Source organism: Centruroides sculpturatus, unplaced genomic scaffold (genome assembly GCF_000671375.1).
Source record: "Centruroides sculpturatus isolate CEXI.00-Female unplaced genomic scaffold, Cexi_2.0 scaffold476, whole genome shotgun sequence".
NCBI lineage: Eukaryota > Metazoa > Arthropoda > Arachnida > Scorpiones > Buthidae > Centruroides > Centruroides sculpturatus.
Window position 1 is genome coordinate 523033 of NW_019384596.1, and position 25076 is coordinate 548108.

General features: G+C 28.9%; 1 long non-coding RNA gene across 1 annotated transcript; it reads right to left on the reverse strand.

Moving 5' to 3' along the window:
• Positions 1–1089: 1089 nt before the first annotated feature.
• Positions 1090–22404, reverse strand: LOC111624887. The gene is made up of 3 exons (XR_002756647.1): positions 22226–22404; positions 4169–4371; positions 1090–1196 (listed from the first exon to the last, which is right to left on the reverse strand). It is a non-coding gene; the product is annotated as an uncharacterized LOC111624887 (long non-coding RNA).
• Between the last annotated feature and the right edge of the window lie 2672 nt (positions 22405–25076).

The following is a 25076-nucleotide window of genomic DNA, read 5'->3' on the forward strand; positions in this document are numbered from 1 at the left end:
AAATTATGTGTATTTGTTGTTTTTAAGTTTTATCGAAATGGGTATTGTTAGCGTCTGGGAATAAATTAATTTGCTTTCTGTTACTTCTAATGGGAAAAATTGCTTTGAACTTCAAACAATTTTAAGTTCAAATGGCCTCTTGGAATAAACTGAATTTGAAGTATGAGGCACTACTGTATAGAAAAGTATTAGTAATTTAGTGTGAGGCAAATTATATTTTGAGGACTTGTACATTTTTGAAAGCAGCAGACTGTGTTTGCAATATCTGCATTGGGCAACATTTGTAGATGTTTATAGCCAATTTTATTTCATTTAATGTAATGTATAGTTACAATTATTGTTGCCAATTATATTTCTTTTGTAAAGACTTTTTGATAGAAAATTAATTACTTAATAAAAATTCTCCAATTGGATTAGATTATATTTTAAAGTATTTAAAAAGTAAAAATTAGTAAAACTTGACTAGTTATTTAAAAAAGTAACTAATCAAGAAAATATTCATAAATTTCTAAAGATCCAAGATTTCCCAATTTTCCAAGCAAATATGAAATTCCCTAAAAATTCAATATTTTTCTAAGTAAATTGCTATCCTAAAATTAACAGGAAATACAAATGTTTATTATTACATTTTCAAATATTCTAATGAAAAAGAAAAATAAGAAAGCAGCAAATTACTACTAAATAAAAATTTATTAACAACATTCAATCATTATTATTTTTCAATTTATTTATACTTACAGTACTTGTATTAATTTAAAATCATTTNACAGATGTTGAAAAAGAGAGAGAAACAGACCTGTGTAAAAAGTCTGTATCTGTATGAATGTGTGAAGAAAGTGTTCCTCCACCTCCTCCTCTGACTACCCGACATAATTGGTGACTGCTCCATTTTCATTTTTTTTTTATGGTACAGTACGGTTATTTTATGCTGCGAAACGAATTATATGTTTTAACATGTATTTCTATGGGAAAATGCATTTTGTATAACAGACATTTTGTATAACATTGTACTTAACAGACGTTCACCTGGAACGGATTAAGTATGTTATACGAGGCACCACTGTATATATATAAAAATTGCCTTATTTTAACAATAAATAATAAATACCTTCTTTTTAAAATCCTTATGAATTCTGTTATATGTTAAACTTATTCTGCTATAGGTTAAACTTTAAATGCTCTGGCAGTTTCCAATCCTAATTATAAAATAAAATTTAAAAATTATTGCAGAATGTTTAATTATTAATGTAACAATTATATATCCAACAGTACATATAAAACTTTAACATCAATATTAAAAATTAAGCAAAACAAATACAACAAAATCATCTAAAAAAAACCATTGCATTGCATTAATCATAAATTCAGGAAAAAACTTAATCTTGTTACTAATTAAAAAATAAAATTGTAATATATTTTTCTATTATAAATCAAAATTTCTCAAATTTCTCTCTCCAGACCAATGATAATCAAATACTCTTCTACAGAAAGTCAACAACTTGAAAAATTATTGTAGACTAGCGTGTCCCAATTTTTCCTTACAAATTGTCCATTAAATGACTTTTACCTAGTTAATGTTTTTCTTAATTGCTTCCTAAAAAAGTTTAAAAGAACATCACACTTTGAACTTAATTTTAAATATCATGAATAAATAATAACAAGGTTTTATTTATTTGATATTTGTGTACAGGGTGGATGGTAACTAAGAATTGAGAAATCCCTATAATTTCTATATGTATAATGCAGAGATAAAAATTATTTGACATGTTTAATATTTAACATTAATATTTAATAAAGGTAACTTATTAAATAGAAATATGAAAGCACATCTTAAAATTCAATGTAAGCATTGTCACCAGCCTTCTCAAATGACTAGATTGTGATATGGATGGACAGCCACTTCTCTGTGTCTGCAACCAAATACATGTAATCATTCAAAGTTAATGACCACATGGGTCATTAACTTTGAATGATAATTCTTGATTGTTTCCAGATGGATTCTGATATGATGTTCCTTCACCATAAGCTACCATCTCTACACAGCAACCACTAATTTCCACATCTCATAACATGCCATAATCAGTGCTCACTCCTGAACAAACAAGCTATCCACCATCTCTTTACTACTGTACATGTGGCCTCTCTCACTCACTGCCCAAACCACCAATGTAGGAATTATAAAATTCCATTGATCAATATCAATATACATACATACACAAATTTTATAATAATTGCATTATTATTACAAAAATTATAACAATTTCTCAATGTCTAGTTATTTCTCACCCACCTACATACAGTTGACCCCCCCTATAACACTGTTGNACAGTGATACCTCATACTTCAAATGACTCTTAACTTTGAATGCAAAATTCAACAAAAATTTGTTTCAGAGTTCACAATGTGCATGGAATGAAAACTGCACTGAAGTATAAAATAAGCTTTTGAAGAAAGAATATAACCTCAAATTAACAGTAATGTGTTAAAATTTACAATTGTTATAATTAAATCACACATCTAAGTTAAGTAACAACAACTGTTAAAAATATGCAAAAACTTTCTGTTCAACCCAATATAACCTTTACTTATTAATCATGGTATCCAAGAAGTGTGTGTATGCAACAAAGTCTAAGTAGGCTTTGAAAAAGCATAAAGGCTTGAAAAAGCTAAGATGAAAAAAGAACCTATCACAAAGCATGAAAGCAGTATGGGTGTAGCGAATCTGGCGGCCATGTTTATGATGCCAAAGTGGATGGTGTACGATCAGCAAATGCAATTTTCATTTTATTATACAGTTTTTGCATATTTTATGTATTGCTTTCATGTTTTAATTTATTACTAGGACATTTAATTATATTATTTTTATCTTAAATTATGTGTATTTGTTGTTTTTAAGTTTTATCGAAATGGGTATTGTTAGCGTCTGGGAATAAATTAATTTGCTTTCTGTTACTTCTAATGGGAAAAATTGCTTTGAACTTCAAACAATTTTAAGTTCAAATGGCCTCTTGGAATAAACTGAATTTGAAGTATGAGGCACTACTGTATAGAAAAGTATTAGTAATTTAGTGTGAGGCAAATTATATTTTGAGGACTTGTACATTTTTGAAAGCAGCAGACTGTGTTTGCAATATCTGCATTGGGCAACATTTGTAGATGTTTATAGCCAATTTTATTTCATTTAATGTAATGTATAGTTACAATTATTGTTGCCAATTATATTTCTTTTGTAAAGACTTTTTGATAGAAAATTAATTACTTAATAAAAATTCTCCAATTGGATTAGATTATATTTTAAAGTATTTAAAAAGTAAAAATTAGTAAAACTTGACTAGTTATTTAAAAAAGTAACTAATCAAGAAAATATTCATAAATTTCTAAAGATCCAAGATTTCCCAATTTTCCAAGCAAATATGAAATTCCCTAAAAATTCAATATTTTTCTAAGTAAATTGCTATCCTAAAATTAACAGGAAATACAAATGTTTATTATTACATTTTCAAATATTCTAATGAAAAAGAAAAATAAGAAAGCAGCAAATTACTACTAAATAAAAATTTATTAACAACATTCAATCATTATTATTTTTCAATTTATTTATACTTACAGTACTTGTATTAATTTAAAATCATTTTTATTAGTGTATATATATATATATATCATATTAGTATTATAAATCATTATATATAGTAATTCATTCTGCTCTAAAAGTTACATGCTCTTTTAAAGTATTACATACATTTCATAGGAAAATAGTTCAAAATAGTTATTCAAAATATTTATATAAATTTATAAAAAGCTAATTTATCATTAAATCATTAATAACCATAGTTTATATTTTTAGCAAAAAAGATAATATTTAAATATAACTGCCATTTGCAGGCATAATAATATCACTGAATAGGGTAATCTGACAATGCTAAATTTGATTTAACATGTATTTAGTTGTATAATAACTGCAAGTTTTAACTTGTAGATGGCAAAGATATTTTATTTATAACATATACAATGATTTGAGTTTGAAAAAGCATAAAAATTAATATAGCATTTTATTATAAATAATATAGAACTAACCATCATTAAAGTAAATTTATAAATAAAACTGGAAGTTTCATAATGATGATAAAATTAATCTATATATTTTTATGCATTTTCAATCTTTTTGTACCTTGGCCACCAGTCAAACTTGAATCTTGATTATCAGTCTGAATTTGTTTTTATATACTGCAAGCATCTTAACTTGGTTTTCTGTTTAAAATGAACAACAGGAATTCATTTTTCCATAAAACGTCCAATCTCGATATTCTGAACCATAATCCATATGTGCAAAATTAGTCTTTTCTGTTGCTTTTGAAGTCAGTGAGGTATTTTCTGTGAAATAATAAAGTTAAAATTGAAAATAAACTAAATTTTAAACATGCTATGAGTAAAATTTTTATATTTCTTGTTAATTCTTTTTAAATAGGTTTGCCATTTTTTTAAGTTATAAATAACATTAAACAAGAACAAATTATTTCACCATTAATATTTAAAAACTGATAAATTCAATTCATTTCAAGAGAAACAATTAATTAAAATGCAAAAACTAGGTTAAAAATAATTCAATTTTTATTATTTTCAGCCAATATTCCTGATCATTATCAAAAGTTAAAAAAAATGCAACACTATTTACAGTATAGCAGTACTTTTACATCTTTTATGTGTATTTTAATACCTAACTGACAAGAGAGAGAAAATAAAAATTAAGATATCAATTTACATAGATCTAATTTTGAAGAACAAAAAGGATTTGCTTAATCTTTATATATATATAATTGGTATATAAAAGATCAATTCTATATAATAATTTGTTAAACAACTTGAAATAAATTCATCACTTAAAAAATTAATTCATGAATCATCATTTTTTTTTATAAATGTAGAATATTACAATGGAATAAAAAGTCTGTTCCACAAACTTAATATATCTAATATTAAATTATCACTGATTTCCATTATCTAACAAAATAATTCAAAAATAATTGTTGTTATTAAATTTTTGCATTAAAAGAACTACAATACAGTTTTCTTGCAATTATTGAGCAGTAAATGACCAGCTATCAGTGAATGTCTATCATAGTCACTCATTTGAATTCTAAGTTAATATGTCAAATTATAGCCAAATATAGACAATTATAGCTCATGTCAGTGAATGAACAAGAATAATGGATGACATTTTGTATCAATAAATGACTGTTTATAGCTTTCTACCAGTGGTTAATCATATGATCACTTACTGGGTTTTTTGCCTACATAATATCATGCTTAATTTTCAGACACTCAGCTATTTTTAGATTGCACCATCTTTCCATAAAACAATGTACTTCAAGCATACATGTAAACTACATCTCATTAATTTAATAAGGAAAAGATAGTAGCCAAACAAAATGATCCTGAACTGCATGCATCTTCACCTTAAATGGTCATTCACTGGTCTAGTCACTCTACTGGTATCTTAAATTGTGTTTTAATTTATTAATTAATTCATAAAATTAATCTCTTAAAATAAGTAAATAGAATATTCATATATCAAATGCCTTTTGTTTGTATTTTAGATAATCAATTAAAGATTTGGTTCAAATACTTTGGTTAATATGGAAGGTCTGTATTAGTAGGTTATAATACTGAAATGTTAAAAGAGTGTTGGATTAGTGGTCTGTATTGGTAGGTTAAATTGAAAAAATATGAAAGGAGATCAAAAGAATAATGGAATGAATAGTGATAGTGGCAGAGAATTAAAACCAGCTGAGGACAACAATGTTTTTGTTGTCAAAATGTATACTGATCTTTTACTTGTTGTTAAGTTTAATTGCTGAATAAACATAGGCTAGTACAGTAGACCCCCCCCTATAATTACGGTTCATATAATTACGATTCCTATACAACTGCAAAAAAATTGCGACGGTATCCGTAAAAAACAGTAAAAAACTCCTATAATTATGTAAAATGTCATCGGGCAGCCAAACTACTTTCCTGCCGTCCATAGCGCCACGCTACAGACATTTAGGCAGGTAAATTGAGTTTAGTTTCGTCTGTACATATAATTATATATAAATTATATATAAATTAGGTACTGTATATATAATTATATATTAACTTAATTTATTGTAACTTTATTATAATTATATATATATTTTCCGCCGCCTGGCGCCACGCTACGGAGAGTTTAGGCGAACTATCGTCTGTACAGTATTTAAATTAGGTACCGTAAGTCTAATACAGTACTGTAATTTTATACATTTCTTGTGAAAGAAACATTTCTTATTCAACGGCGATTAAAATTATTTATATTAATGATGTCTCCAAAGTTCAACGAAGTTTTCGCAGAAAAATAACATCAGAAATCGCGGCCGCCGTTTGGTGCGCTGCTCCGCGACGAAAACAAGCTTAAGCAATGGCGACGTCGAACGGTGCACACTCGGTAAGTAATCCTACAATTTTTTGTTTATAGCGTAGTTTATACGGATTATTTCCAAAAAAAATATACGTATTTTGGAAATGTTGAGTCGGATTAGTCTAGAATCGATTAATTTTATGGAAGAAAACCTTTCAATCAGTCGTAGTCTGTAAACTTCACACATGTCAGGCTGTGATTGGTAGGACTCGTAAGAAATTGGATTCCTAAAGAATGGAACGTATCTATGATCTTATAGGGGGGGGTCGACTGTACAGTATATTATAAGTCTGTTGTTGGTTATGTTTGAAACTTTTGTTTAATTTATTAGTAAATAGAAACTTTGTAACTAAAAAATGGTTAGATACCACCACCCAATTTTCTATCAAATTTAAATTATATAAAATTAAAATAAGCTAGTCAATCAAGAAAAAGATGAGTTTTGAAAAATAAAAATAATAGTAATTCTTTGTCACGTGGCTTACTATGTTTCTTTAAAATTTTTAAGACAAGGCCTATTTGAAAAAATTATGATGATTTAATGTAGATAACTAGTGGAATATCTATGTTTAAAAGACAATTTGAAATGGGTATACGTTATATGCTGATTTTAAATTGTACTTACAAACTGGTCAAACAGCTTTTCCTTTGTGTACCTCAGACCTATTCATTTGCTACTGCAATTTTCACAAAACCGAAAAAAAAACACACACACACACAAACAAACAAACACACGTTTAGTTCTCTATAATTCATTTTCTGTAAATTTAATCCATAGCCTATTACATTACTACTAGATATTCCTATTTGAATTTGTATCTTGAAAGCTGTTAAATTCTCAATAATTATCTCCTATCTATATAATGATGTCACTTCAAAACACTGACAGTTAAGACATGTGATGCCATTATAATAAACTATAAACTCCTTGTTCTTTTCATCATTAAAAAGTAAATTTCGATGACTAAAAATAATTATATATATGTACTGTACATGTACTGTACAGTACATTTAAAACAATAGTCCTAGCTTGATTTTGCAATATTTCATTTCGTTTACATAACCACAGCATTATTTTATTGCCATTTTGTTAACGAAACTAAAATGATTCATTGCCATTTTGCTTCATTTTTAAACTCTACAGTGCATAGGTTTATTTTATGTTAATTAAGTGACATTTGTATAAAATTTAAAATGTGATTTAATATTTTTGAGTTAAAACACAACAGTAAAATAAATTTCCATAATATTTTCTGAACAGTACTTGGATGAACAAAACAGAATTTCTGTATTCTATTGGATGGTCTGAATGTTACACTCAAAGTCTACCATATAAAGAAGCATATCTTTTGAACAAGTTAGTTACCAAGAGAGACAACTTCTTTTATTAATTGCTTCATTTGCATTTTAATTATCAAATGATATTATTAATATAATGATAACTATTAAAACAAACTCAAAGAATTCAAATTAAAAATAATTTTAATATTTTAAATTTAAGATTAGTTCATATAGAAAGTGAATCACTAGTGAACAGCAGAAAAAGAAATTAATAGTGTATAAACAAAGTGGCTACAAATAATATACTTTCCAAGTATATTCTTATAATTATTAGAATTAATTTTGAATTTTTTCTTTCAACAAATAAACAGATGAAGTAAATATTTTAAAAAATTTATCATTATCAGCTGCCCTTTTGTTTTGATTACATTTTCTATAGCTCACATGACTGGTCATTTCACATTCTTCCATGTTTTGCAAAATAAGTGAAAATCAAATTCACTGTGAATATTTAATTATATATATTAATAATAATAAATATTTAATAAAAAAATTAAATTATTTTTTTCATTCTGCTTTCACTAATATATGTGAACTAAGCTTAGAGTTCTCTATAGCAAATAATTGCAAGTGATTGACTTTCAAATTTATTATAGAAGATAATTTTAATGTGGATATCCTTCCTATTTTATTTTTTCTGAGTTTATTTTAGCATTTATTATTATTACATAAGTAAAACAAATGAAGCAAGATAAAAACTTTTGCCATTCAATAGGTACAGTACTTGTACCTTCTACATATGAAGTTTCAAACATTGCTCTCAGTATTCCATTTGTTCATTTGATTTATTTTATAATTATAACTAAATGAAGTAAAATTAAAAAAAAAAAACATGTTATAATGTTTCAGATGGTACAGTCTAATCACACTATTTGCATTTTTCACCGGATGCTCGCACTGTGGTGTTTGAAAACAAAACTATTTTATCTGGGTCGTTTGAATCATTCTTGTGTATTGTCTACAATAAAGATGAATAGCAATGGAAAAAGCAAAGCTTTTTGTTTCATTCCAAATTGCGTAACAATTTCAAGGCCATATGAGAGCCAATATAAATTTTTGTCTATTACCACATGAAAAACAGATGATTATTCGGAAATCAGAATTCACAGCAGCTCATAAATAAAACCGACAGGAAGAGTGGATTCGTCTGTTAAGAACTGGCATAAAAGTTTCCAGATTGTCCAGCTTTATATGAACAAGTTATGCTGTCAATTTTAAAGGATTTTTCCTTAAAGTTTAAAATGCCAGTAATTTTGTGAGAAACATAGGGCTAGATTTAAGCATTTCAAGGTCCCTTACCAATCCTTCACATTTTAGAAGTCAATCATAAAAAGAAAAGAATTCACATAAACATATTAACTATTTTATATTTTGTGTAGTATTTAAAGTACATTTTGTTGGTTTGACTTCAATTTTCTTTTTTGTAGAAATTTTTGAGGCCCCTTGAAACTTGACCTTGATGGGACAATGTCAAAGCTAATGTTTTTAACACAAAGAACACAAATGTATAGAACAATCTCATTCATTTGTTTCTATGACACATACATGTAATGATGTGTCCTGCTACCAATAATTGTTCTATAAAATTTCTCGATAAACAGCTACAAACAGCATATATCATTATATCAGACAGTAGTATATGATTAATTTTATGTTGACTAGTTACAAACGACCCAGATAAAGTAGCCATTTTGTAAAAATGCAGAGCTCTCTATAGTTCATGAAAAATGCAAATACCTTACACACTTTTCTACCCCATTCAGATGTGTGCCCCAGGTTAAAAACGTATTAAAATACAAATTAGAGAAAAGAATATGGTCGAACTATAACGACTATTTTTAAATTTACAATGACTTAAACTTAATTTATCGCTTTTCTTAAATATAGGGCTCTTAGCTTGGGTAGAAGTGAATCACATCCCTTAGGTAGGCGTTAAGTTTAAGTTATTGTTAGCTATGGCTAAGTTATACAAGAAGTTAGTTCTAGCCTTGACTAGGGCCAAAGCTAAACTTAGATTCCTTGCGAAATGCCAGATGAACAATGTGTTTCCTATGTCATTTCATCGAATACGCCTACCTAAGGGATGTGATTCACTTCTACCCAAGCTAAGAGCCCTATGTTTAAGAAAAGCGATAAGAACAACAAGAAGAGTAGTATTAATTTAAATTTACAAAATTCGAAAAACAAATAATTTGCGTATTTTTAAAATGAAAACATTAAAATAAATTTTAAATAAGGGCCTATATACACAGCTCTAATATTATGAACACAAGGAGTAGGGCAGATTAAAAAATTAGTGAAAGCTCATAGCTACAGCAAAAACCTGATTGCTAGGTTAGCTGAAAACATGGAGGACAACAGTAATGCATTGCAACTTAATAAGGATACACAGTGTTCCGAGGTTTTACCTTGGAACACTGTGTATATATACCGAGAAATATATAGCTGTGAACTATAACCCAATGATGACTTCCACATACTGCATAAAACATTAGCAAAGCATATGAATGCCAGAATAGCTTACAGACATAAACCAACTATATTTACGTTTCTAGCTAATGGTAAAGATTCTATAGACAGAAATTTAGCCCCTGGGTAGTTCCTTTATGCTTTTATGAGACTGGGTAAGAAAAAAAAACTTTTTATAATATTTACACATGTTTATCATTTGTTAGGAATATCAGCATATATTTAAAAGATTTTACATATAAGTTGGCAAAGTCCAATTTTTAATAAAACAATCTAATTTCAATGGGCCTGGACAGAAAGACGAAAGTACAGTATAATGGAATAAACTGATCTTAATTTAGATGATAAATCTAACCTCCCACTTGGCTAAGTCATTCACTTAGCCATACAATAGCCTGATAATTGGCACTTCATTTAGTTTAACTCTGATAATCTCAAAGTGTGGATCATGACCTTCTAGGGAGACATGAGAGATTTTACACAATAAAAGAAAAACTCATAGTAACATACATTTATTTTGTATTCATAACAAAAAATTAGTGTGCAACATATATTTGTTTTTCAGAAACTATCTTCTCAAATCTGGACTCTGTATTCAAAACACATACAATTAAATCATTTTCAAGTTCAAGGCAATTTCTCATTTTTGTTTTGATGGCAGACATCAATGAAAAACTTTTTTGCAGAGATACCAGATTGCAAATAGTATTGTAATTGCAGAAAGAGGGAATATAAATAAGAAAAAAAGGCATAGTAGTAGAAGGGTTGCAAGCAAAAATATTATCCAAAAGGGGATTGCAGCTTCAAAAAGTTTGGGAGCTCTTGTTTAACTAATAAACCAGGTTTATAGATGATGATGAGATATAACCTCCCATTCAGGATTCTACAACAATTATGACATCTTAGAAAATAAACTTTCAATAATAAACATAATGCATAAATGTGACTAGTATTCAAGTGTGGTCTCCCTTCTCTCCCATAAAAACTAAATTCAGTTACAGTAGAATCCCTCTAGTCCACCCTTGGCTAGTCCGTCACTCCAGTTAATCCGACCATGGTCGGAGTCAAGAAACTTGTCCCTACTCGTCAATGACTCACCGTCCATGGTATTCTTGTGTTCGTTACAGTATATGTTTTACATTGTGTATACAGTACGTGTACAGTTTTGTGTGTGTTTTCAACATGTCAGGAGTGAAACGTAAACACGTTACTCTTTCATTAAATGAAAAATTAACAGTTCTATAAATGCTGGACAAAGGGAAGATTATTTATTTTACTTTTTTCTGATAATCCGACCTATTTTGCATTCCGACCATACCCCCAGTCCCAAAGGTGACGGATTAGAGGGGTTCTACTGTAATTCTATTTTATTTATTGTTAGTATATCTTTCCTCTTTCTTTTCTACATTCACTTGTTATAATTTGCAGCAACCTTTAAGCTTTTTTTTTATTTTATTATATTGCTGAAATAAGCTTATCTTCTTATTAATTTCATTGTAATACAAAAATACAAAACACACAAGTTTCAGGCCTTTGCATCTATACTTCCCTATATTTGGGTTTCAATAGCACAATTTCTTTCATTCTGTCTGCATCTTACAGGTTCTGTTTTTCAAAAACCATTTATTAAATTAAGTTAATCATTTACTGAAAAATATTTCCAATGACCATGGTTTATCCTTCCCATGGGCTCCAAACCAACCACATCATCAGTTTTGTCCAATCCCCATTGATCTGCTCAATACACTTCTTTGCTATAATGGAACAAGTTTAATAGTCAAAAGAAACAGTGCACCATGTAACTAACTCCACCAGTATATTTAATAAATCAATGTTTTCAACCTAACACCATAGATCTTCCTCAGCGAAGTACACCATTTAAAATAAAACAAACATAAGCATATTGAATTCAACAAAAATAATTTAGCTACTATAAGTAATAGATATGTATTATATCAATGGTGCAGTTTTCTTTATATTCTTTTAAAAGGTCAATTTTTCAAAAAAAAATATATTTCCTTAAAAAATTGATGAAACTTCATGGGTTAATTCCACAGAAATAACCGCCATTTTTTTGCCTGGACCACATTTAATCAGAGACAAAAGCTTATCTTCGTATTCTTTATTTACTTATTTACTATGCATTTCACGTGCAATATTTTTGTGTAACTTCCACCTCTCTTCAGGTTTTACATTTCTATAAATTGGTAAATTCAATTATTACATTTGTTATTACGGTAAATTACAACAATTTTGGATATATTTGTACAATAGTTAACTAACCTGTTTTATGTTTAGATATACATCTGCCCAGTGTTGGTGTTGTGTCCCCTAAGACATTTTTAGTCCATTTTCCATCTTTTTGTTTTCCTTTCCCTTTAGCTCCTCCCATTTCCTCCCACACATTGTCAACCTCCATTCCATCATTTAGGTTTATGGTTTTGTTTTTATTAACTATTTCAAAGTGCTCTTTGAATTTTCGTAAATAACTGTCTTTTTCTCTATGGATTATTTTTACACTTTTTTCGTTTATTGCGCATCCAAATTCCCTACAGTGATTTGTCCATGGTGACTGGTTGTAATTAAATCTAATTGCTGCTTTATGTTCTTTTATTCTAGTACCGAGTTGCCTTCCTGTTTCGCCAATGTATACCACTGGTTTCTTACATGTACATTTTATTTCATATATTACTCCTGTTTGGTTTAGTATTTCATTATCTTTAAACTTATTGGTGTTGATGTTGTTTTTAATTTTATTTTATAATTTGGCTGCTAGTGTAACACCATGCTTATTGAAAACTTTTCTGTATTTTTCAAATGTTCCTACATATACGTTGTTTCCCTATATTAGGGAAACAACGTATATGCAGTGTTCTCATTCTTTTTTTTTACGTTGAATCTGAATGTTTTTATAAATGCATTTATCCACTTTTTTAGTAATCTGCTTGGATAGTCGTTCAAGATGAAGGTATTTATTAACTCATTTTTTTGTTTTTCTCTTTCTTCTGCCTTAGATGTTCTGTTCCAAATCTTTGATAGTGCTGTTATAAAAATATTTCTTTTTATTGTAATAGGACTATATGACTTATAATTAAGGATTTTAAGTACATTGCTGCTTTTTTTGTAAGGTTTTATATTGAGAGAGTTTTTTCACGGTTTAAAGTTATATCTAGATAATTAATTTCATTTTTATTTTCTGTTTCACTTTCAAACTTAAGGGTATTGCTTAGTGTGTTTGCATAGTTGTATATTATATTTCCACTAGTTATTTCTTTGTCGTATATTATTATGATATTGTCCACATATCTAGCCATATATTATTCCATTTAGGTTCGCCAATTTTTTTATCTACTTCTTTCATGCATATTTCTGCCAGTTTTGGTCCGATTATTGTTCCCATACTAATACCTTTTTTTGTCTATATATTTTTTCATCTATATGGAAATAACTATTTTTAAAACTGTATTTTATTAACTCTAGTAGCCAGCTATGTATTTCTAGATTGCATAGGCTTTTTTCAACTAATTCCCATTTTATTGATGGGTACATAGAAATTATGTCTAAACTTAGTAGCCTATATGTTGGTTTTATTTTAACTCTCAACAGTTTTCTTATTAATTTGTCAGTGTTTTTTATTGAGTAATCTGAATATAATACTATTTTAAGTTTTTTCTTTATAAATAGTTCTAAATTAGATAATATTGTGTTTTTAACATCTACTAACAGTCTGCATATATCCCGTTTTGTGTGTTTTTAGCCGTATTTTAAATTGTGGTTTTCTGATATTGTTATAGTTGAGCATTTGTTTTTTCTCAGTTGGAGTTATCTTTTTTTGTTTATATAATTTTGTGATTTCTTTCTTTATCCATTTTTTTATTTCTTCTTTTGGTTCTTCTGTTAGTTCAACAAAATCATTCATTAACACTATTTCAGATTTTTTCTTCTTTTCCCATTCTTTACCAACTATGATGATTTGATTAGTTTTATCAGCTTTGGTTATGTTTAAGTTATTTTCCTTCAAGTAAGGAAAACAAAAAGAGGGAAAAACGGTTTAAAAATGCCTTAGGGGACACAACATAAAATAGGTTAGTTAACTATTGTACAAATATATATTATCCAAAATTGTTGTAATTTACCGTAATAACAAATGTAATAATCGAATTTACCAATTTATAGAAATGTAAAACCTGGTGGAAGTTACACAAAAATATTGCACCTGAAATGCATAGTAAATAAGTAAATAAAAAATACGAAGATAAGCTTTTGTCTCTGATTAAATGCGGTCCAAACAAAAAAACAGCAGTTATTTCTGTGGAGTTTCATCAATTTTTTGAGGAAATATTTTTTTTTGAAAAATTGACCTTTTAAAAAAATAATTTAAAATTAAAAGGTGTTCTAAAGAGAACACTCTCACAGAAAAAAATTTAAATTAACAGTTAATAATTACAAATAAAAAAATAAAAATAAAGATTAATATAAATGAAAATAATTAATAGAGAATCAAGTCTAGGTTACATTACAAGGATTTCCATGCCGTAGGTAAGGTGTCATCATCCCTATGATTGATACAAAATAGTTTTTGGTTGGCTTTAAAAGTTTCCAACATTTCTGAGAACATTAATAATATTATGTTCTTAGAAATGTTAGAAATTTTTAAAGCTAACCAAAAACTATTTTGTATTAATCATAGTTAATAATAAAATAAGAAAATGTAATCTGGGCTTGGATATTCATCTTTATTTTTATTTTTTTATTTGTAATTATTAACTGTTAATTTTAATTTTTTCCGTGAGTGTTTTCTCTTTAGAACATTTTTTAATTTTAAATTATTTCTGTCGAATTCAATGTGCTTATGTTTGTTTTATTTTAAATGGTTTACTTCACTGAGGAATGACTATGGAGTTAGGTCGAAAACATCATGATTTATTAAATATACTGGAGTTATAAGGTGCACTATTTCTTTTATTTCTCCAGTTAGATCTTAGTTATTTAAATTTGATAGTAAAATCTAGGTCATTTCTGATTTCTTTTGACTGGTCTTTCCTCATCGCCTCCAATCTTTCTATATTTAAAATGATCAATACTACTACACCACATTTTTCAAACCACAATTGAAAATTTTTGAAATTTAAGAAAATAAATCTGAATGAACAAAAATAGTATACTGCAGATCTTCATAAGGTTAGAAATGCTGCCAGAAAACAATGGCAAAGATGGAAACTCAGCAGCAATCCCAAAATTACACTAATCCTATATATGTGTAATATATAAAATTATTCTAAAACAATATTATATAAATTGTGAACTTCAATACAAAAACTGCTTTTAGGATATGATTTGCTCACAATCCCAAAATTATTTTGGAATTTTATTCCCAATTTATTGAAAAGTAACTATCACTGTAGAAGAACCATAAACAATGACCGAATCTACATCTTTCACAATTTTAAATATAGATTCACTCACATAGATCATCCCAACTCATACATCCAATTAGTGTCAAAATTTTCTAATTCTTGCCTGCTTAATAACAACAGGCTCTCTTTTACTTCTCGGAAAATGTTTTGTTAATGAAAAAAATCTCTTCTAAACTGTTTTGATCTGAATCCTATGATAACTTCCTGCTCAAAAACTACCCTCTTTCAAGAACATAAAATTAGAATCACAGACTACTTTTCTTTCTTTCTGGAGTTTTCACTCCTCCTGGGCATCCAATAAAGACCTATTTTCAGTAATATCTTCTTCATTGCTCATATTAATGATATTCTCACTAATCCCACCTCTTTAACAATAGCCTATGACAATAACAACAAGATGATAAATGACATCTGTTTACATTACAATAAGATTTAAATGTTTTAGTAAATAACCTAAAAATACATCTCAACAACTGGTTTGTATAACTACACATATCACTCATAAAACCAACATTAGCAAATAAAAAAAAAGGAAAAATTACAAATGTTTTCATCTGTGAAATAGACATCCTCATATATACTGTATATATACCTGGGGATGTCTATTTCACATAGATGAAAACATTTGTAATTTTTCCTTTTTTTTATTTGCTAATGTTGGTTTTATGAATGATATTTGTAACCTAAAAAATCTCAATCTCAGCATTAACATTAATAAACTGTACAGGTATACCTCGACTTACGTCGTTTCAAGTTACGTCGTTCCCGATTATACATCATTTGTCAAAAAAGTATATGGAAAAATAAAAATCAAGTTTAAGTCATTTTATTCGACTTTATGTCTGTCCGCCACAAATATTGAAGTCGTAATATCACTAGAAAAATGTTTAAAGCACATAAAATCATATTAAAATATATACATTTACAAGTACAGTATGTACTGTATTTACAGTACATGCATTCGTAAATTAAGATTACTTTTTTCTGTACTATATTAAAAACTAAAATTTATTTGTTTGTAAGCTTAAAATAGATCCTTATTAACCATACATTATTAAATGCATTAATATATAAAATACAGAACCGGAATTGGCAATTTATGGTTTAGCCTAGTGACAAGTAGATTTGGAGACAAGTAAATTCGACTTAAGTCATTCTCGTGGAATCAATTACCGACGTAAGGCGAGGTATACCTGTATTTATGTATGAGGGTTGGAATTTTAATAGTGGAAACTCTGAAATTACAATCTGTACAAAAAACATACGTGTTTCAGATTTTTCTATCCTTCAATATAGTCACCAGAAGTGTGTAAGACCTGTTGCCAGCAATATGGAAGTCACAGGATGTTATTGGCAGAGCCTGTACGGTTGATTGCCAGAATAGAGCAGTCTACTGCCTGAAGAATATCTGAAATGGTTCTGAACTATCTTTCATGCAACGGTTCTTTCATTTTAGGGATCAAGTCAATTTCAAAATCACAGCAACTTAAATATGGGTAATATGATGAGAAGTCTGGAGAGATAGTACAAAACTTCCTGGCCCCGGTGACTGAACAATATGACCATACATTGCACAACATGCACTTGATCATTATCATTCATGATGATGGATGGATTCACAAAGTGTTTCCGCTTTTCTCTCAAGCCTGGCTACAGATTGTGTTCCAAAAATGTAGAGTAATATTGCACATTTACAGTCTGGTTTGAGAGTATGGTACTCACTTGTTCTTCACTTGCATGGGGACAACCTGGATGAATCTTATGTTTCTCATTTTCACATCCCTTACTGACAGCTTTTATCCATCTTGCTATTGTTCTGTATGTTAATGCAGATTTCCCACAAGCCTCTAAGAATCCTTGGCAACACTGTCATGCAGTATGACCTCTGGCACCATCAATATTTATCCAACTTTGATGCTTCAATTTTGAGATCATCATGACTAAACCAGGTGATAGCAACATGCCTTGCTCTTTTTGTCACTGCACAAATGCATGGAGTTGGATGGTAAAGTTCATTTGCTTTGAGCTAAGGTAAGTATATAACCAAAATCTGATCTAGACAACATTAGCTGGTTGCATTGCATTGGGTTTCTATAGCATTGTTGCCACTATTAAATTTCCAACACACATATTTTGCCATAATTAGAACCAACTCCAATTTTGTTTTCATAATTAATAATCACAATCTGGTTGTCCATTCAAGTTCTTGTGTCATCTTTGACAACAAATTAACATTCAAGTATCATATACAGGATTCCTATTCAAATTTTTGTTTTAATTTCCATGACTTTCTGACTTTCCCAACCAACTTTGTACAAATCCCATCCCTCATGTCCCTTAGAGTATGGCAAATTGACAAAATAAAACAGCATTTGACTTCCTACAGACATATGTTTTGCTTCTCCAACATTATAATTAGTTATTTTTTCTAATTAACAATTATATATATTTTTTATAATTGCCAAATTATTAAAATCAAAATTCTGTTATTAATCCACAACCATAAATCTACAATGCTTTGAAAAAAAGAAAAACAACAATTATTTCTTATTATTCATTAACAAATTCTATATAATCCATGTACAAAAATATATATTTACTAGCTGTTACCCACGACCTTGCCCATGCGGATTTTGCAAGCAAACCCCATTTATATTCAGTATTTCAACAACCATAGTAATTGTTATATAACACCTACTGCTGAGAATGATGAGAATTGCTGAGAACCAAACAAACTATTTTCAATTTGATCAATTTTCTGGAACGTTTACAATCATTCTATAATCAAACCAATATGCAATAACAAATTTGAATTTAAAATGGTTCGAACATTTGGTTAAAAAATCGAAATAAATAAAAATATTTATAACAATGTTTTAAATGTTATCAATTTAATACACCTAAGTACTCAATGAAAATTAAATGCAGTTGAAAACAAAAAATAGCATCTAAAATAGTACAGTAGAAGCCGTTCTTCAGGTTAAGCCTTAATCCTTTCCCTCCCAACCCCACGGGGGGATTTTGAAAAATCCCTTCTTAGTGTGCATTTTCATGATGTACCCTGTGTACAAAATTTCACCTCTTTAGATTCAGCGGTTTGCTTTGGGCGATGATGAATCAATCAGTCAATCACTCAGTCAGTCAGGACAAGTAATTTTATATATTTAGATTAAATTTATCTCTTAATAAATTTCTTGAACTTTATAAAATATTAATAAACTGAAAAAAAAATCAAAAATTGTTTTGTTATGCAATCAAAATTATTAAAATAAAAAATGATAAATAATATCATTTAAATTATTTATCATTTTGTGTACTTTGTAAATTTTGTGTAACTGTATGTTTGGAAAACTTGGGAGGAGAAATTTTGAGTCTTGAACATATTCTGCACCCTTTTTCATAAGTTGTATTGCACCACATTACTTCTTGCTGTCTATAGATGGCTACACTTAGTCAAGAATATTATCAGGAAAAAGTCAACAATGCAGCCAAAGAAGCAAATTCCCTGACTTTTCGACAATTTTTAACAAATTCCCTGACATTCCATGACTTTTTCTCAACACTAATGAAAATCCCTAATTTTCCATGACTTTCAGGTGTGTAGGAACTCTACATATAGATAAAATTATTAACGGATTGGCTGTGTGCAAAGAATATTGTGGAGAAACTGTCAACCATCTCTTCTAAACTTTCTTTCATCTTTTCATCACTAATTTTCAGTCAGTTATCAATTATTATTAATTTGATACTCAGCATCAAAACTCTCTCATTAATAAAAGTAAATTTCTGAGATATCCAAGATCTATACTCTTTTAAATAGGCTCACAAACCTGCCATTTATCCATTTTCCTGAGATTGTGTACACTCACTTATATCTCTCTAGTATACATAACCAGACCATTTATTTTGACAGAATTTTAATTTATAAACTTTTGAATGGTCTTATCCCTCCTAATTTTATTAGTCTGTATACTTTTAACATTAATACTTGCAATTTTTCATGCTTTTATTCATCCTAGTATCAGCTCAATATATCCCAAAGGACTTTTTCTAGATTGTCTAAGTCCATTACAAAGAAAACTTACTATTCTATAAGTAATAGATATGTATTATATCAATGGTGCAGTTTTCTTTATATTGCTTTAAAAATCAATTTTTTCAAAAAATTCAAGCGGGTGCAAGTTACACAAAAATCTTGCACCCGAAATGCGTAGTGAATAAAGAATAATGAAGATAACACTCAGGAGTTTTTCTCTCTGATGAAATGTGGTACAGGCAAAAAAACATCAGTTAACTTCTTCAGATTAACCTATGAAGTCTCATCAATTTTTTGAAAAAAATATTTAAAGAATTGATTTTTAAAGCAAAACTTACTATACCTAGCAAAACATAAATGTGTAAAAAGCCATGTATATATTGATATTTTAGTTTATTGTTTATTTTTTATAATTTTTATCTTGTTACTGTTTTTTATTTGGGTTTCCTTGTGTTGTTGCAGAGGTGGCTTTTTTGATCTTTGGGCATCACCTATGATCTGTTTCATAATAAAAAATAAAGAATATTTGAACTTTGCACCTCTGGAAGGCTTCTGCTTTATTTGGGTTCCAGCTTGTGCCGGTTTTACTGTAAAACAGGTTGATTCATTTATCAGTTTGAATCAATAAATATACATCTGATCAACAGTGTAACAATGGTTTTATATTGTTAATAATTTATGATCATTAGTCAGTAACATATGGTAAAAAAATAATTTATTATTCATTCAATAAATAAACAAACAAAATAATAAACAGTAGTGTTGACATAAAAAACAAAAAAAATTAAAATCTTTTATAATTTTTAAAATTATTTTCAAGAAATTGATATATTACAAAGGAATTCATTAGTTACCTTATTTGCATACATAATGAAACAATAGCATGCATTCAAATGCATGCTATTGTTTTGTTATGTACTGTACAGTACTGTACATTATCATTTCCTGGGCTTTTTTCAGCATTTCTCTTATATCTATATGGTCTTTGGTCAGTAGGATTATACAATACCTTTTCACCAATGCTCTTCTGTTCACAGTAAAATGTCCATCTTTGTTATCAGATTATTTTCATCTGTCACATTTGTTTCCTTATTTAGTTAGCATGTTAAGAACAATATTCTTTCAAAATTATCTTTATGGATAAAATAGATATTCTGAGCCAATTTATTAGTATTAGTACTTATTAGCACTATTACTTACTACTTTTAGTATTTAAAAGTACTAAAAGTACGAGTTAATTTATTATTATTAATTTTCAAATATGTTCAAAACTATAAAAATAAATATATGTTTGATGATAAAAATACCAAAATTACATTTTCATGTAATTCGAAAATGAACATAATTATAAAATATATTCAAAATTATTGAATCATTTACATATAATCTCAGATTATCTCAATCTTTAAAAAAATCTCGAATCAAATNCATATACTTATTTTAAAAATATCAATATTGTCACGTAATCATTAAATAAAGATCTTTTAAAATAAAACTGATGTACTTCAATGTATGATAAATATCAATTACTGAGGTATTTAAATAAATAAATTCTAAGTAGAACGATTTTAAAATAACATAAGCACAGTTAATGTATTTAAATATGTACAGATATGCGAATATTTCAATTCTAATAATAAGCAATAACAAAACACCTTTAATAATAAGCTCGAAAATTATTTTCAGATAATTTTGTTATTTCCTTCATATTATTATATTTTATAAAATTTACTCCTTATATACTAAGCTCTATGTTATTTTAGAGAAATCAAACTGACATACGCAGCATTTTAACGCACAAGTACCTAAAAGATTTTTAAAAATTGCGGTAACGTTTAATAACGAGCGATACAGAAACTTAAGGAAATAAACGGTGATAATTACACAATACAAAACTTTATCGATATTCCAATTTCAGTATGACATTATTATGTAGTATTAATGTTAATTACATTTTATAAGGAATAAAATAAAGAAAACTGTTGAATTTTTTAAGATGTATTTTTTAAAATGTTTTCACGTGCTTTATTTATATAAGGATGAACAATATTGTGAAAATTAATAAATATAAAATGCCATTTATTTACAGAACATACATTTTACTAAATTCTCAAAATACATTAATAATCAAAGACTGTTTACCTAGATAAATGTAAAGATCGAATATCTACCATATATTAATGTATTTTTTAATAAAAACAAATAATGTTTTAAGTAATTTATATCACTGCCAAACTTTTTTTTTTTTTACTTATTCGTTGTAATAAATTATTATACTTGAATACTCTTCATATAGGTCAGATCAATGAAATTTATTTAATAATTGTTAATTCTGATAGTAAAATTGATGCTAGGAATAGAAATATTATATAATAAGTTAAATTATATACATTAAAAAGACGTTTAATAGTAATAATAACGAAGAATTTTCATTGCTTTTTCAACATAACCCGGAAATAAATTGAAAACAGTCCACGTAATCACGAATGGAAAACAGTTGTTACGATTATCAATGTTATTATTACTTACGTTCCTGTTTTAGATTCGTCTAATATCGATCGAAATAAATCGTGTAAATTTTTCAAAGCTCGAATAAGTATTTTTCGAAGGATATAAACTTTATATCGATATTATACCCGCGCTAATGACGTCTTCTATCAGACAACAATACGAATTAGACGAGAAATAAACACCTGCACTGACCTCTAGTATACTTTTTGTTCTAATCATAAAAATTTTAATTATTATAAATAATTTTTGATTATTGATTATTGTTTATTTTAACGATAGAAAATATATCTAACAATTTTTTAATATTTTTAAAAATAAACAAATAATTATATCGTATGGTCTTGTCGAGTTCATAAATTTGAACATTTTCTCTGTAAGTAAACAATAGCGGAAAATGACGAGTTACCTTCGTCGACCAATCCGATCTTTTTTAATTAATCCACGCTGATATTTTTAACCACAACAATATCTATATATGGAAGCTATTCTAGTGCTGAATTCGATATTAACGTATATACTTTTGTATTTCTTTAACTTTTCAAAAAATAAAGATGCTTTAAGAAATAAAATTAGTTAAAATTAATTTTTTAATAGTTTGTTTTATCGAAAATAAATTATTTTTATGTAATAATCTTAATAATTTTATTCTAATTCTTTCTTTATTCGTATTATATATGATCTATAAGTTGTTAATTAATCTTAATAATAGTGACTCTACCAAAAGAGAAATATCTAAATTGAAAAAATCATAAGTACACATATAAATATAGATCTAAAAATATATACACTACACATTTACTTATTACATTGGATTTTTCGTGAAATATTAATACGCTGTGGACTGTAAGATCACTCTCAATTATTATTTTAGGACCAGATGGCCGAGCGGTCAAGGTTGCAACCTACCGCTCTGGGAGACCCGGAATTGCATCTGGACAGGTCGAATAATCCCAGGAATTTTTCGAGTGGTGTCCGACCGAATATGTCGACCCACGTTTCTCATCATCCGGCTACCTCATTGTGGGCCTGGCCGAACCCATAATGAACCTATTTAGCCCATTTAGCCGAACCCGTAATGAACCCATTGGCCCTGGCCGAACCCATTTAGAAGGCTTGCTAAAACTTTTTTAGCAAGCCTTCTAAGTGCCCACAGGGCAAGAAGAGTTTAAAAAAAAAAACTCAATTATTACCGTTTATAGACAAGTCCGGTGGATGAGCAATGGAAGAATATTTCGATGAAACAACCCATAGAGAATCGCAGTTCGGATCCTATCCAAGAACTTTTCAATACTAACTACTACTGAACAGCCGCGTGGTTAATTAAGTATGAGGGTCATTCAAATGAAACCCGACCAAGGGATATATCACAGCGCGAAATGTGTTCAGCGAATCATTCTCCATTTGAAATGTAGATGGAAACACTGTAAGCTCACGCTGCAGCGTCATGTGACTCTGCGGTTACGTGAACTTACAAACAAGTTGCGTTCGTTTAGCACGTCAGGCAGATACTCCGTCCAACTTTCAAGTATGGATGCGTCAACAATTGATCTGATGGAGTTTACCGCCTGTGAAACCACCATAAATGCTGCTCGGTACGTGAAAACTTTAAAATAACTGTGAGCTTCTATCAAGTCCAAGCGGCCTGGTCTGTTTTCGCAAGGTGTCGTCGTCTTTCATGACAACACCCGTCCTCACACCGCGTACATCGTGCAGGAATCCCTTGTGAAATTCAAGTGAGAAACACTCCAGCATCCTGCATTCTAGGGTTTCTCATTTCCCGGTCTTTTGCTTTCCCGAGATTCCGAGAAATCTCAGGATATATATATTTAAGATATAAAATAAATCTTAAAATCGAATGATATAATTATTTTTCATTTTTAAATAACTTAATACGTCTTGCAACCCCAAAATAATAATATTAATAATGTTGTGTAAAATATATATAAAAAATTACTTTTGAATTACGTAGAAATTTTTACAAATAGAAAAAGTTTATTAAAGTTTGTTGGAAACTGCTTACAACAAAAATGCCTTTGAATTGAGTTGAAAATTTAAAGCATTTAGGAGAAGAGGGATGTTATGTGTTTTTTTCACCGTAACCTGGAAGATTTCTAGTTAGTTTTCGAGATGCGTTACAGTATTTCTTTTGCTCTATAGTATTCTTGATTTGTCTACCTCGGCTGTCAAAATCAAATACACTCCTCAAATTTGAAATTGCAACACCACGAAGGAATATGCATGTGGCTACGCGCTACATGCAAATTGCAGGATTACAGTAGTAGCAGTGATAGAGATGTGCAAATGATTAAAAGAACAAACGAAGGTATACAACAGAGACCTGTTTATTCAGTCCCCACGGGCAGACCGCTATACGGGAGGTATACTATCAATGAGGCGATTAATAGTCACTTCATTGATAGTATGCCTCGCCGTATAGCGAGACATACTATCCCTGCCAAGCAAGGTCCACTACGGGTGCGTGTTTCTATGGTATGTAGTGGTAATCTCCAGTGCACCTCACGTCGTGCAGGTGTTTGATGGGAGAGCGATCAGGTAAGGTAAGGCTGTTAATCAGGGAAGGATGTGAGTTCCGTTCAGACTGGTGAGAGTTCGCCGTGCGATTTGCGTTCGGACATTGTCTTGTGGAACACCGTCATTACTTCACAGATAGAAGCAGGTTTCATCCGTAAACAATACCCGATGCCATTCAGTGGTCCAGTTTCGATGACAATGACACCAAGCCAGGCGTACAGCCCTGTGTCGAGCAATTAATGGCACCCCGTTGCTGGTTGCCGTGCGTGCAGCTTGACTTCATGCAACCTGTCGCGAATGGTTTGGGTGACACAAATGCACCAGTCCACAGAGAAAT